Source organism: Dermacentor albipictus, chromosome 8 (genome assembly GCF_038994185.2).
Source record: "Dermacentor albipictus isolate Rhodes 1998 colony chromosome 8, USDA_Dalb.pri_finalv2, whole genome shotgun sequence".
NCBI classification, from domain to species: Eukaryota; Metazoa; Arthropoda; class Arachnida; order Ixodida; family Ixodidae; genus Dermacentor; species Dermacentor albipictus.
In genome coordinates this window covers 29,431,774-29,447,024 of record NC_091828.1, presented here as the reverse complement: position 1 = coordinate 29,447,024, position 15,251 = coordinate 29,431,774, and the positions used below count along the sequence as shown (strand labels likewise).

Genomic DNA, 15,251 nt, shown 5'->3' with positions numbered 1-15,251 from the left:
TGTGTCTGCACACGGTAAGAACCGAATACCGAAAGGACTTAACGGCAGGTCTTGCTTCAGAGTCCGTTTGAGAACTTCCCACAAGAAAACTGAGTCATGGCAATCCAAGAAGATGTGGTCAATAGTTTCAGGTTTCTTACATATGATGCAGTTAACAGACTATCGAACAAAGAAGCCCTTGCTTTGCAGTCATGGCTTCACAAGGAGGGTGCCCGAATGCAATTGAAAAAAGAAGGTTTTCGCTGAAGATCTAACCGGCATTTTTCTAAGGCGTTTCAGCACATTGCGTTCAGGTCCTAAGTTACACATCATACGGTAAACAGGATGCGGCAAGAAAACATCAACCAGATCACTATAAAGTTTCTTACGCGTCACTGAAGTCAAAACTTCATTCGAAAAATGCGCTTTCAATAAAGAAAAGGACATAACTTCCCTCAGAAAGCCAATTGGTGTTCGAGTGCGTTCATTTGTTGATGAGACAACCCACTCAGGCAAAGAAGAACTCAATCTCACTTGAGTAACAGTACGCAGAAATATATCACTTTGGTCCCTTAAGAAAAAGAACCTACTAACAATCTGTTTCAAAAACAAATGTGCTAATCCTAGTCCTCCATTCTTCACCGAATGAAACTAGTTACACCGGCTAGTTCTCTCCCAAGTGGATCCCCATATATATACCGCAAACACTCTGTGAAGTTTCTGCACCAAAATCCTTGCCATGCATAACACTTGTAGTACATAATACACCTTTGTAACTAAAAACAAATTGCAAACACTAGCTCTTGAAAACATCGAAAAATTATGCCCGCCCCACTTTTCTGTCTGATCTTTAAGCCTTTTTACTTCTTCGATCCAATACGCGGTACTGTCACGATAATGTTGTAATGGCACCCCAAGATATTTTCCAGGGGTAACGCTCCAGTTCATATTACAAAAATACTCGGGTACCTGTGTCCATCTGCCGTGCCATAAACCTAGGCACTTAGTCCAGCTGACAACACTTCCAGTTGCGGCGCAAAAAGAAACAACCTCTTTCATAGTGTTATTCACGCTTTCTGTATCAAGGCAGAAAATTGCCACGTCATCTGCATAAGCCAGAACTCTAGTCCCATTCCTGCGTAGATAAACCCACGAATAGATTGGCTTTTAATTATTTTCAAACAGAAAGGCTCCAAATACAAGGCAAATAAAAGAGGTGACAAACAGCATCCTTGTTTTACTGATGACTCCACTTTTATGCTGGCGCCTAATTTCCTATTAAGTACTAATTTTGCAGTGCAATCTTTGAACACCATTCTTACTCCATCTGTTATCACTGCACCGGCTTTAACATGTTCTAAGAGCAAAAATATGACATCATGGACGACTTTGTCAAAAGCCTTTTCAAGGTCAATTTGTATCATAGCGACTCTGTCTTGTCTTTCAGCGCAGCATTCCAGTATGGTCCTTGCAGTATGTATATTCGAAAAGATCGATCTGCCTTTTATACCGCATGTCTGATGGGGGCCCACAAATTCTTTTATAACGGTCTGCAATCGTCGCACCAGTACTTTAGTGTAAACTTTGTAGTCCGTATTCATCAAGCTTATTGGTCTGTAGGCTTCAACCGCCATAAGTCGCGCAGGATCTTTTGCTTTAGAAATTAAAATAACGTGCGATGTCCGAAAAGAAGGAGGTGCTTCGTTATTATCGTACATCTCCCTTATCACGCGATGTAATGCCACAGTCATTTCACTATTAAATCACTTATAGAAAACCCCTCCCAATCCATCAGGCCCCGGTGACTTGCCGGGACTAAGTTCATCAATCGCATCCTCAACTTCTGAAAGGCTTATTGGTCTGTCGAGCGCTTCGCGGACCTCGTCTAATAATGTTGGCATTAATGGCAAAAAGTGAGTTCCATACCTTTCTGTATCACATGTCTTTTTCCCCCATCAAACTTTCATAATAAGGCTCAAAAGCATGCATTCCAACATCACTAGTGACTTCCCCTTGATAAGTTATTTCTGCCACGAGTTCGATGCTTCAATGCGGTACAAAAGCGCGTCTAGTGAATGTGGTGTTGCCTTAGAAACGAGCTGTTTCTAAGGCTCAGGCGTGCGTCGCTTGCTGAGGCGCACCTTTCGTTGCCGCGCCGAACGCTGCGTTGCTCGACGCTCACCGCGTCCGATGCGGGGCGCGTAGTCGCTGCGCCGTAGGCCATTGTCTTACACCCCTTGGCGGGTCGACGGGAACGCGGTCGCGTTCCACTCTTGAAGGCGAAGCTTAAGCGTCGTCCTATTTTAACGCGTTAGCGTTAAGGAGCTCGTGTCGCAGAAAAGCCGGTGTCGTCGGCTTCGGTGTCGGGTGTCGGCGTCGGCGTCCGCGGCGTTGACCGTGAGTGATAAATCACGACAGGCGCTTCATAAATAAAAAGCAACTTCCAAGATTGGCTCGGTGGGAATCTAACCAGGGTCTCCGGAGTGTGAGACGGAGACGCTACCACTCAGCCACGAGCTTTATTTTTCTTTATTGCCTGTTTGCAGCACAAACCAATAACACATTCAAACGCTAAAACATGTCAACCATACTTTGGCTAACATTATATATTAAAATCGCTTCAGCTTGATCAGTTCATCAAGAATAGCCACCCATTCGGGAGGCTCACTCTGGGCACGATATATTTCCCGAATATACGCGACACTTTCGATGAAGTTTATTCTCGCCGGACGGGTATCGACATCCGAGTGTCGCACTGCCATTCTCGTTTTCCACAGACTGTGGAGGCCAAGGAGCATAAACATATCGTACGGAACTCCTCCTTCGTTATCGGTTGGCAAATATCGAATACCAAGAGGTGTAATCGGTAGTTATTTTTTAAGTGTACGTTGTAAGACATCCCAATGAAATATTGGATCCCAGCAATCGATGAAAACGTGTTCAATGGTCTCTGGCTTTTTACAAAGTAAGCAGTTTACTGTCCATGGCACATATATTCCTTTTTCGTCTAACCATGTTTTTACGGGTAGCGTGTTTGTGTGTAGCTTAAAGAAAAACGTTTTTTGAGAGGGTCTAACTGGCATTTTTTTCACCCGTTTCAGTACATCATCTCCTTGGCCTCCCCAGTTTACAGACCTGTACAATGGTATTGGCAACATTGTATCAACTAAGTCTTTATACAGTGTTTTTCTTGTCACAGAGCATAGATATTCCATGGAAAACCGCACACGCAACATACGAAGTGAATCAACCACTTCGCGCAGATATCCCCTAATACTTCCTCCCTTCACATCACTAGTCGTTACAACATATTGCGGCAGTGTTTTTCCCAAACGAACTTGAATTACTGTGCGTAGAAAATCATTTCTCTGATCCCGAAAAAAAAGAAAACGCGACACAATTTGTCTAATAAACAAATGCGACAGACCTAGCCCACCACTTCGAGCTGAACGAAACAAATTGGTTCTGCTTATCCTCTCCCAACTGGAAGCCCATATGAATACGGCAAAAACACGGTGCAGTTTTTGCACACTTGAACGACACATTGATAACACTTGCATAATATACCACACTTTCGCTACTAAAAAGAGATTGCACACAGTAGCACGTCCAAACATTGACAAATCTGGGCCAAGCCAACCCTTTGATTTTTCACTCATTCTATCAGCTTCATCGGACCTGTACTGTGCGGTATCATTATAGTGCTCGAGTGGCACACCCAAGTACTTAGTTGGCGTTGTTGACCACCGGATGTTTGCAAAGTGAGCTGGTATAATGTCCCAATGACCGTGCCATATACCGTTGCTTTTTTGCCAATTGATCTGGGATCCAGATTGTTCACAGTACTTCTTTACAAGACGTACAGCTTCAAGTACGCTATCACGATCCTCGCAGAAGACTGCGATGTCACCAGCGTATGCCAGTACCTTGACTTCAGAAAGCTGTAGTCGAAATCCTCGGACGTTGTCATTGCGTATCACTGCTAAACAGAAAGGCTCGAGGTACAATGCAAAAAGCAATGGACTTAGTGGACACCCTTGTCTAAGGGAAGATCTGAGTGACAGCTTCTCGCTGAGGGACTTATTAATTATAATCTGTGTCGTGCATTGGTCGTAGGCCATTTTGACGCCATCTAAGATTACTTTCCCTACGTTAACATATTCCAAAACAAGAAGAAGAGCATCGTGGGACACACGGTCGAAGGCTTTCGCCAGGTCGAGTTGCAACAAAGCGACGCGTCTAGCGAAGACGTCGCAACACTCTAGAACGCTTCGCGCTACGTGGCTGTTTGTAGTAATAGTGCGGCCTTTTATGCCGCAAGTTTGATGCGGACCGACAAGATTTGTAATGACTGTTTGAAGCCTCTTTGCCAATACCTTCATGAGTATTTTATAATCGGTATTTGTAAGGCTAATTGGCCTGTATGCCCCAACCGATAAAAGCGCCTTGTGGTCATCTGTTTTCGGTATTAAAACCATGTGTGCACTTCTGAAAGACGGTGGCAATCGCTTATATTTATGTGCCTCAGAGTATACATGCTCCAACACTTGAGCAAGCCCAGGGGCAAATGCCTTATAAAAGGCGGCTCCTAAGCCATCGGGACCTGGTGATTTGCCTGCAGGAAGTTCTTCGATCGCGTGTTCTATTTATCGGACGCTTATCGGTTCCTCGAGACTGGCCTTTACGTCGTCATGAACGCGCGGCATAAAATTCACGAAACTTGCTTCAAATTCAGCACCCACGTGGATTGGGACGCCGAACAACTTGCGGTAGTGTTCAGTAAAGGCCTGTTCAATCATACTCGAGTCGGAAGTAACCTCATCCCGATAATTAATCTGTCTTATTTCATTTTTCCTTGCGTACCTCTTTTCATCGGCAATGGCGCATTTGTTCGGCGTTCCATCAACCCGCAGTCTTTCCATCCGTGCCCGAATAACTGCTGCTCTAAATTTTTCCGTGTCAATAGCTTCCATCGCGTTTTTAACTGTTCTGATTTCATCACTAAATTTTCCAGGCTCCGCACTGTCCATAAAAATCAGAAAATTTAGTTCCTTCTGGAGCTCCTTTTCTTTCATTTTTTCATTGTGTCTTCTAACAGTTCCTACTTCAATCGCAACCATTTTAACGCGAACCTTAAAGTCTTCCCATACTTCTGCCCAAGGTGCACTCTCATTACTCAACATGCTTTGAATTTCGTGCTTTACATCGTTTATAAATTTTTCATCACTTAGGTATTTTTCGTTGAATTTCCAAAGTGCCCAATCAAAGCGCGGCTTTTTTGGCTTGGCACCGAGTGCAAACCACACTATACTGTGATCGCTAAAGGACACCGGCTTCACGACATAGTTATCGCATAGAGGCACAAGATCTAACGAGATGTAAGCTCTGTCAAGTCGTGCTTGGCTATCTCGTTGATAGTGTGTAAATTGCGGCTGCAAAGTACTGGCCACAAGGCGACCAACGTCTTCTAGGTTGTAGTCATTTACTAAGGTGTTCAATATCACTGCACTCTTGTCCTGCGGGTATTTACGTTTAGCACGGTCTTCTGCATGACACACACAATTAAAGTCACCAAGCAAGATGATGTACTTGTCACAACGAAGGTACTCTTCTATATTCGAGAAAAAACGACATCTTTCATTGATATCATTTGGCGCATACACACATATAATCCTCTATTGTGATCCATTAAAAGAAAAATCAAGAACAATAAAACGCCCACTTTCGCTCACAGTAGCAATATCTTCATTTATACCAATACCCCTTCGAACCAAGACAGCGCATCCACCAGACGTGCCGATAGCGTGACATGTGCATATGTTATAATATGTTCTGAAAGGTGTTGCTATTTTGTTTGTTTGCTCCTCGCTTTCAACTTTCGTCTCTTGTATAGCTATAATATCGAGTTCATTTTCAACGCATAGTCGGCTGAGCTGGTACTGCCTCCGTCTTGAAGCGAGGCCGCGTACATTAATAGTAGCAACTCGTATTCCCCTCATCAAATCCATTGTTAATAAGCGGGAAAGGTACGCACAAAAGAAAACCGTATATAATCACACGAAGCACTTCTAGGTATACTTAAGTTACGTCTACAAGTGCTGACGGACAGAGCAGCTGTTGCGCGACACATTGAAGTGCAGTCCACAAAATACCTTGCTTGAGCAGCGGCTGACCTCCCCGACCCTTCGGTAGCGTTGGGCTCTTGCATGCTCGCGTCTGCGTGCCTTTGCAGGCACAAGGCCCCACGGCTACTTTGGCGTCGGCGCCGCCGGTCTTTTGTCCGGCGGGATATTCGGCGTCGACCGCAAGGACGCCCGGCGCGTTACCACCGACTTTGGCGGTGTTCCCTCAGAAACGTGCCGTAGAAAGTTATATTGCGATGTATATCGGTAATTATGAGCATGTAACTTACAGAAGTCGCAGTTACAGGAGTAGCGAAGTACGTTTCCGCTACATTTCTTCTGCGCTTACCGCACACGCAGAGCCATCTTGCGGCAAACACAGAAGACCGCCTCCTCTCAATGTACGGCGCTGCCCCGACAGGAGGCGCGCCGCGCTCGCATTGGAAGCGTTGCCGGGCGCGTCGCGGTCCCGACTCCCTCTCCCCTGAAGACGCTTCGCCGTGCTCCCACGCGGGTTGCAGAATCAAGCGCCGTTCCTTTCTTTAGATTACTATCTATCGATCTCTCTGCCCGTGCTGATCACGACGTTTGGCTGGCGTAGATCGTTTCCCCTCCGAGATACCGAGTTCTTTGGTTCGTTCCGTTTGCTCAGGCGCAAGTTTCGTTGCCGCGCCGAACGCTGCGTTGCTCGACGCCCCGCGCGTGATAGGTGGGTGCTAAGTCCGATGCGGGGCGCCTCATAAGTGATCGCTGCGCCATAGCGCATTGTCTTATACCCCTTGGCGGGTCGACGGGAACGCTGTCGCGTTCCACTCTTGAAGGCGAAGCTTAAGCGTCCTCCAATTTTTTCGGTCACACATCGGGTTGAGTGTTTACTGAAGTACAAATACTTTGTGCCCGGAGATATTGGTTGCTAAGAACGAAAATAAAATGTTATGTTGTGCGAAGTAATGCAGCCGGTGGTTGTTTTTGCACGCCGATCGTGTTTACTGCTGGAACTGTGCTACGATTGTGGGCGGCAGCTTACCGCTGCTATCGGGAGCTTATGCATGCGTTTTTTATGGGATGCATACTAGCCGTACAACCACGCTCTTCCTTGCTGCGCCGCGCGCGGCCGCGTAGCTACCATATGACGTCATCACAGCCGCAAAGCGGACGCTTAAGCTTCGCCTTCAAGAGTGGAACGCGACAGCGTTCCCGTCGACCCGCCAAGTGGTGTAAGACAATGGGCTACGGCGCAGCGACTACGCGCCCCGCATCGGACGCGGTGAGCGTCGAGCAACGCAGCGTTCGGCGCGACAACGAAATGTGCGCGTGAGCAAGCGATGCACGCCTGAGTCTTAGAAACAGCTCGTTTCTAAGGCAACACCGCGTTCACTAGAGGCGCTTTTGTACCGCTTTGAAGCATCGAACTTGTGGCTCAGTCAAATAAAGAAAAAAAAACTCGTGGCTCAGTGGTAATGTCTCACACTCCGGAAACCCTGGTTCCATTTGCACCCAGCCCATCTTGCAAGTTGTTTTTTATTCATGATGTGCCTGCTGGGATTTATCGCTCACGGCCAATGCCGCAGACACCGACGCCAACGACATCGGCTTTTCTGCGACACGAGCTCCTTAACGCTGTCGCGTTAAAATAAAGGTAGTATAGGTAGTAAAGGTAGTATCCTGGGCTTACCCTAAGCTAAGCCACAGCCATTTTTTTCCTTCCGCGGAGCGAGCTACGAAGGAAACATTTCGCCACTTCGAGCAGGAATAAGGCAAGCTTCAGTTTTTGGGCATGAACATCGTGGACCGCCGTCGGCTTCTATTGAATGTTTCCAAGCAGGACGAAACTAACACCTGACAGTGTCACAGGCACGTACGTTCATTGTATAATTTCACAAGCTAAATCGGATAGATCTAATTTAGTTTGTAAGCGTATACCACGCGTTCTCGATTCTGCAGGGCGACTTTGTCTACCGTATACGCACGACACACTGCGACTGCCGCGTGCGCACCGAAGTTTGGCCGTGATCATAAGACGATCTGTGCACAGCAGGCGTAAAAACCAACTTCGATGACCATTTTGCGCACTAAATCTTGTGGAAGGCCAATATGAGCCATTAGCGTGATTACAGCAACGTATATGTACTTCTGTACACTGATAATGAGCGAGAGTTTGCTACATTGAGATTTATGAAGGCGGCTGTCTCGTGCGTTCATGAGCGGCTACCCTTCTCAACTTATTTATGACTGTTTTCTTAGACTGCCAAGATTTGCTGCCTGTGTAAAAAAAAAGCAGGACCGCCCGCTGGTGACGCAGCACTTTTTTTCTAAGTTACATAGGCGATGTATGGAATTCTTGTGCTTTTAGAGCGGCTTATGTAACATGCATAGTGATAGAGTGAAACTAAGGCTACTGGGTGTTCTGTCGCTCTGTATTTCTTGTTATGCATCAAGCACAACATTCTTTGAGTATGCACCGTAGCATTTCAACATAAAACATAATATGTTTGCTGACTTCAGTTCATTGCATGTGCTCGGCTTACAAGATCAAAATCTCAAGCATGTGTTGTGAATATCACCCGGCCATTGGTTTCAAGCTCAGAATGCGTATGTATAAATAAGCAAAGGATAAGTCGAAAAAAGGTAGTATCAAGGGCCTCGTACTGACCATGTTTTCATTGACTGCGGTGGTCACGATCTGCAAAAAACAAGTGCCATATGGGTCGAGTGACACGACGCGAGAGCGCGCTCACGTGCGCAGAGAAATGATGTTGTACCTGGTGCACGTGAGGACGCGGAATTCTCGCGCGACAAGTGTGCCTTCGCGTGCCACGAGCACGGAATAACCACGTGTGTTGAGCAACAAAAGCGTGCACTTGTACCTGCGTCGAGCGTGCAAGACGCGAACGATCCCTGCAATGAACTCCTATTTTCGTAGCATCGCTAACACCGCGTGCACTTCGCCTAAATAGCTTCTAAAAAATTGCCGAAAAGCACAAGCAAGGTGTACTTACACCTCGCACACGCGGGTGTTTTCTGTAGGCTTCAAGTTCTCGCGGCCGATTCTGTGTTACCATGCAGAACGACGCTCTCGGTCATTTTTCCCGGTTGGAATCCAGAAAAAAGTCTTTCCAGACTCAGTTCAGTTGCTGCATCCGAAGGCGCAGCAGCCAGGCATGAGGTCCTTACAGTCAAATGCGAGTGCAACAATCGAAACACACACACACACGCAAAAAACGCAGAGAACCTGCGCTGCCTGCGCTCTAACTCAGCCGGCCCGCCCGGAGCTTGGAAGGTACATGGCACCCTAGAGGTCACATGGTACGGTTGGGCCAATGAACGCGTCGGCGGCGCGGGGAAAACGAATGCGGTACTCTGAAATTTTTTCCAGTGACTCTAGTTTGGTAAGCGCTCCCGTGGTTCGTATACTTTTGCTCACGGGTGTACGTGCAAATGCGTTTCGCCCTCCTATTGAGATCCGGAGCAAAGCGTGCAATATTTTATGTGAAAGATGCAGTACCCGTCATCATGGTGTGAATTTCGAACGGCAACCGAGAACTGCGGCACTAAGTGCGCACTGCGGCTACTAAACCAGTGTGGAAATCGTTTCACGGTGCCGTAATATATTGCTGTCAGTCTAACCTGCGGTGTGGACAGCTAGTCCATTGACTTGCATTGTGGCAGCGATAGCTATATAAATGGAAGCGGTAATAATTTTCTAGTGCAGACAGTTATTTCGTTCGATGTTTGGTCGTGTTCATGGCGTTACGAAGGTTAGAAAACTAACTGGCTTGATGGTGCTTCGTTCCAGCTCCAAAGGACGTAACGTTGGTGCTGTATGTATATGTTTTCCGTGCCGCGAGTACCTCTTTCATGCTCTCGTTGCATGAGAGTGGTTACTGCAACATGCCGCCTGGGCAGAATACAATAAAAACAAATTCCTCATTTTCCTACGTATGCATTGTGACGCAACAAAATTTCAAACGTTTTATTCGGAGCGTAAATGTCCAGTATATTTTCGTAGGAAACTCAAATTCTCTCTTAGCTTAACAGGTGTGAGATCAGAGAAACTCGCATTCCTTTTTGAATTGTTCGCCCAAACTGCACCTCCCCTGGCACATGCATCAGCGGGTATTTGACAATAGCGTCGCTGCGTGAGTCATTATATGCGCAAATATTGCCCGGTTAGGTATCCTTTTAATGTATGCCAACACTCGTCCATCTTATTTTTAAGCGATTACTATCCCCGAGTACAGGACGGTGCCAAACTTGTTGCGAGGTGTAGGAAACGCGGGAAATTCGAAGTGGCGTGGCGGCAAGTTCCTGGTTTTTACGTGTCTTGCATTCAAAACCAACAGACACAGTGTCACTAAATAATTTCCATTTCTGCCGTACTTCATCAATGTAATGTGACAACTGTGTTTCCTCTTTATTGTTCTCCATTCATTGTGTATTCAGCTTGGCTGCCAGAAAGTGGTGCTGGAATATTTTTCAGTATCCAAGTGACGGAAGAGTTAACTGACGGCCGTGTGTGAAACACACAAGATGACCAAACTGATAGCAAAATGATGAAATGTCTCGTTTATAGAGTTTGGACTCGACTTTTGGTGAGGATGTCGATCGACCTCAGGCCTGGTGACAGCACATTCGACATGGCCAAAGTGCAGCCTGTCAGTTGAGTGTCCCCGAATGGACCATGAACAAAAGAAAATGAAGCAGAGCACGTAGGGGCAATTTTCACTTTGGAACAGGATACTGACAGCTGCCTTTCTTTGATGAAAGAAATACCATATTTAGAGAAACCATACTTTCTCTTCGTGCAGCCTACATAGAATTATTTTTGCTTGTTATACAAATCTTCAGAAAGCAATCCTGCTGAACCATTTTTTGCATGCACAAATAAATAAAGAGGAGTGCCCTTTCTGCAGAAACTGATGCACTGAAGTGTGCATTCGTTACACACAGACATGCAGAATAACCAAAAACTTAAAGTAGTACCTGTATACTTTTAAGTACCGCCTAGTACTAGGCACGTCAGTAAGGCAAGTTAGCAGTAAGTAAGGCAAGTAAGCCACTTTTACCATTTCATTCCGCACATACAAAGCTTCTGAAGAGGGGAATCGCGAAGACCTGTTTCAGCAAAGCACTGAAGAAATCATGCCAACACCTAATGCACGATAGCTTCGGACGGCGAGCCTCGCGTTTAAGCTACGCTGGTTACCCGAGCCACGTGCTTGCGTCACTCGCAGCAGGACTGCTGCGAGTGAAGAAGAAGGCACAGCAAGCACTTTGGAGCAGGTGCATAGTTCAAGCACTGACATGAACCAAAGAAAGGTTGTTGTCATCCACTACATACAAGGATTCTCCCATATATTAAAGAAGATTGCGTGAAGGAGTGGCATCAACATTGTATTTTCGGTGCCTGATACTTTGATGAGCTTGTGTAGAAGCACAAGGCCAGAAAGAAGCGCACGTACCGCACGCGAAAAAAAACATAAAAACAAATTCATTGATGGCATCGCGGGTGTGGTATACCGCATTCCTCTCGGGTGAGAACGATCTTACATTGGTCAAATCGGCAGATGCATCAATGACAGGCTATGAGAACACAACAACAAAGTAAACAATATGGCCGCTGACGGCGTTCTTACCACCCATTGCAAGAGATGCAAATGCAAACCTAGATTTAATGAAATAGTCATAATGAGTAGAAGCAGGTGTGAGATGATGACGCGCTTGATAATAGAAGCTAGACACATATCAACATTCGGCGACACACGGGTCAGTGAACATTCCATTTCGTTATCCTCAAAAGAGCTGAATTATCTTTGCGTTGAACGTGTACATGCCTGTGAATGGGCGAGTCAGAAAACTGCTTACATGTGGTTCCCAGTTTATTTTTTTTTCATACTTACCCAAATTTTGCACGTGCTGTATGACGTTTCGAGGGTGTATATGTAGTGACGAGAATGGGAAATGTGTTAAACGTTTGCGCTTTGGTGTGTCAGATGTGCCTGCCTGTGGTCCTTGTTCAGCTTGCGCTACAACAAAATAAGATATGCCGTACCAACAAGCCCCTATAGCTCTCCTCATTGCCGAACTAAAGCACAAATGACACACCTCTACTCACACAGTGCACTCTGAAAGTTTTGCTACGTGGTATCTGTGCTTGCTACCTGACCTTGTGGCACCTTTACGAGCAGTCGCAGGCGATTGCAGCTGCTGAAACTTTGTCAACTAGCAAGGTGAAAAAAGAATGCTGCGCCATCAGTGTGGCTGCAGACTCTGAGATGCAAGCAATCTTGAACCAGGTGTTCCGTAGACGGCACCTGTGCAGCCAAAACATGGCGCTTAAGCCCTATAGACAACTGCGTTCTCAACTGCGCACGAGTGTGCTGTCCCAAAAGATGGTTTTGAACACGGAGAATTTTTACCAGTGCTTCTTCAAAACATTAGTGCAAGTCACTCTTTCACCAAGGCTACTTATCATGCATTAGTATTAGGAATAGCGTAGGGCGTTTATAAAAAAAAAGGTTCATGGGTGTAAAGTTTAACTTGATCCAGTAATTTATGAGACGAATTTAAAAGGTAGACGTTTTGTTCCTCAGTGGTCTCTCTTACAGAGACATGGCAGTTTCCTGCAGTTTTGACTATTTGCGTCCAGATTTAGTGTGTATATTGCAACTGTAGCAAACAATCAGTGCTTGATCCTGCCCAGTCTTTATGCTATATTTCTGATATTTGCAATATTGTTACGTAGGAAGATGCGGACGAAAAGCTATATACAAGTATACATACAAGGGAATATGCCTCACTTGGCCAAGAGGCAAGAGCCCACGCTAGCCTCTAATCGTCGTCGTCGTTTTCTCACTGCTCGCCTCTTCGTCATTGGAAATACTGTTCCGTAGCACTACCCCCGGTGGCAAAAGCGCCGTCCCGGAGCGACTAAAGGCCGGACTCTGAAGCAGTGTAGTAGGCCTACTGGAGTGCACGACATCACTAGATGCCAGAGCAGAGGATGTGGTTGAACTGACAGGAGCAATTTCGTACTTCACAGGCGTCACTTGGTGCACCATGCGATAGTGCCCAGTGTACCACGAAAGCAGCTTTTCTGGAAGTCCAACGTGACGAGAGCGTGACCACAGGACCACGAGCGCACCAGGCGAAAATTGTACGTCGCAGTGGCGGGCGTTATACTGACGCTGCTGAGTGGTCGGCGAGGCCGTCAGTCGAGCAAGGGCAAGCTGGCGTACATGGCACCCAGCACCTCCACCATATATGTTTATTTATATATTTACAGTACCCTCAGAGTAAGTATACATTATAGAGGGGAGAGGCAACATAAGGAGGTAAAAATTATGTACAGAAAAGGCACAGTATAAGTAAAAATGATACTTACGCTTGCTCACTGATTTACACATCATAGACAAAACATTATAGTGGTAGTTCACCATAGAAATCTCTTGATACACGTTTCAATAAAACAATTGTTAATGATAGGTCTATACACACATAGTTAAGTTGCAAATATAGTATTTATACAATTAAAAGACACATGATATATTTAACGCAAGTTTCATTATTGAAATTTAGTTAACTAACGCGTTTCTAAATTGTGACAGGATGACTTATACTAACGATGGATGCTGGCAGACCATTCCAGTCGTTGCATGTTTTGGGTAAAAATGATTGCGAATGTGTTAGTGTGTTAGAGCGAGGCACATGTGCGTATGATCTCTACGTGAGGAGATGTATGTTGCTGGATTAATCCATGTTGACCAAAGCGTTGCGTTCTGGTAGTAAATCTTATGAAATAAGCATAGGCGTGATTGTTTCCTGCGGGTTAACAGCGAAGGTAGGTTAAGCCTAGCTTTCATTTGTGTTACGCTTGCCGTACAATGGTAATTAGCTAGTATAGAACGAGCGAAGCGATTCTGGACACTATTAAGGCGGTTAATTGAGATGGCATAATGTGGGTCCCATACTGATGATGCATATTCGAACTGTGGACGGACATATGTGGTGTATAACAAATGTTTGAGCGATAATGGTCCGAGCGAGAAGTTTCTGCGAAGATATCCTAGTGTGTGAATAACCCGCCGTGGTTGCTCAGTGGCTATGGTGTTGGGCTGCTGAGCACGAGGTCGCGGGATCGAATCCCGGCCATGGCGGCCGCATTTCGATGGGGGCGAAATGCGAAAACACCCGTGTGCTTAGATTTAGGTGCACGTTAAAGAACCCCAGGCGGTCAAAATTTCCGGAGTCCTCCACTACGGCGTGCCTCATAATCAGAAAGTGGTTTTGGCACGTAAAACCCCAAATATTATTATTATTATTAGTGTGTGAATAGCTTTGCCTGTTATAAAGTCGATGTGGTACTTCGAGGATAAGTTATAGGTTACGCGGACGCCAAGATATTTGTAGTTTCTTGCGTTCTCTAAAGAAATGTTATGAAGTAAATAGGCAAGCTAAGCTTCATTAGTACGGGATCTTCGCATCGATTTACATTTCTTGACGTTAAGCTGCATGCGCCATTTTATAGTCCAGTTATGCAGTGTGCTTAAATCGTCCTGAAGATATGAAATATTAGTGTCATAAGTAATTTTACGATATATTACGCAGTCATCTGCAAAAAGACAAATTTTAGACGAAATGTTATCAGGTAAATCGCTAATGTAGATCAAAAAGAACACCGGTCCAAGCACAGACCCTGGTGGAACGCCAGATTTGACGGGTGTTAGAGTTGGATTAACTTCATTGGCGCTTACAAATTGCATGCGGTGTGTTATAAATGCTTCTATGCAAATTATTACATTAGTATCAATGTTTAGTGCGCAGGAAGACGCAGAAGAAAAGCTATATACACGTATATTTGGAAGGGACTACGCCGCACTTGGTAAAGAGGCCACAGCCCGCACTAGCCTTCTATCGTCGTCGTCACCTTCTCACTGCTCACCTCTTTGTCATTGGAAATACTGTTCTGTAGCATTATTTTGCAGTTGCTTCCGCTGAGCCAAGTATATGTGTTTCTATTACTAGTTTTCATGTTCAACTTTTGTGCAGTGCTGACTAGTCATTACTAATCATGTTTTTTCACATAGACACACTCAGACCTCTTCTTTCTTATATGGTAGATTATTTTCGTATTTTAAGATAAGTTGCAGT

At 45.5% G+C, this 15,251-nt stretch overlaps 1 protein-coding gene across 3 annotated transcripts in view; it reads right to left on the bottom strand.

Moving 5' to 3' along the window:
• The window catches only part of LOC135914486 (glutathione hydrolase-like YwrD proenzyme), a 145,287-nt gene that overhangs the window by 114,936 nt on the left and 15,100 nt on the right, over positions 1–15,251 (bottom strand). The window contains exon 1 of one of the 3 annotated variants that reach the window (XM_070523215.1): positions 6,132–6,322. The exons of the other annotated variants lie outside the window; for them this stretch is intronic. The gene's annotated coding sequence lies outside the window, so the exon portion shown is untranslated. Of the gene's footprint in view, positions 1–6,131; positions 6,323–15,251 lie in introns of those variants that run through there. 3 annotated transcript variants of the gene reach the window in all.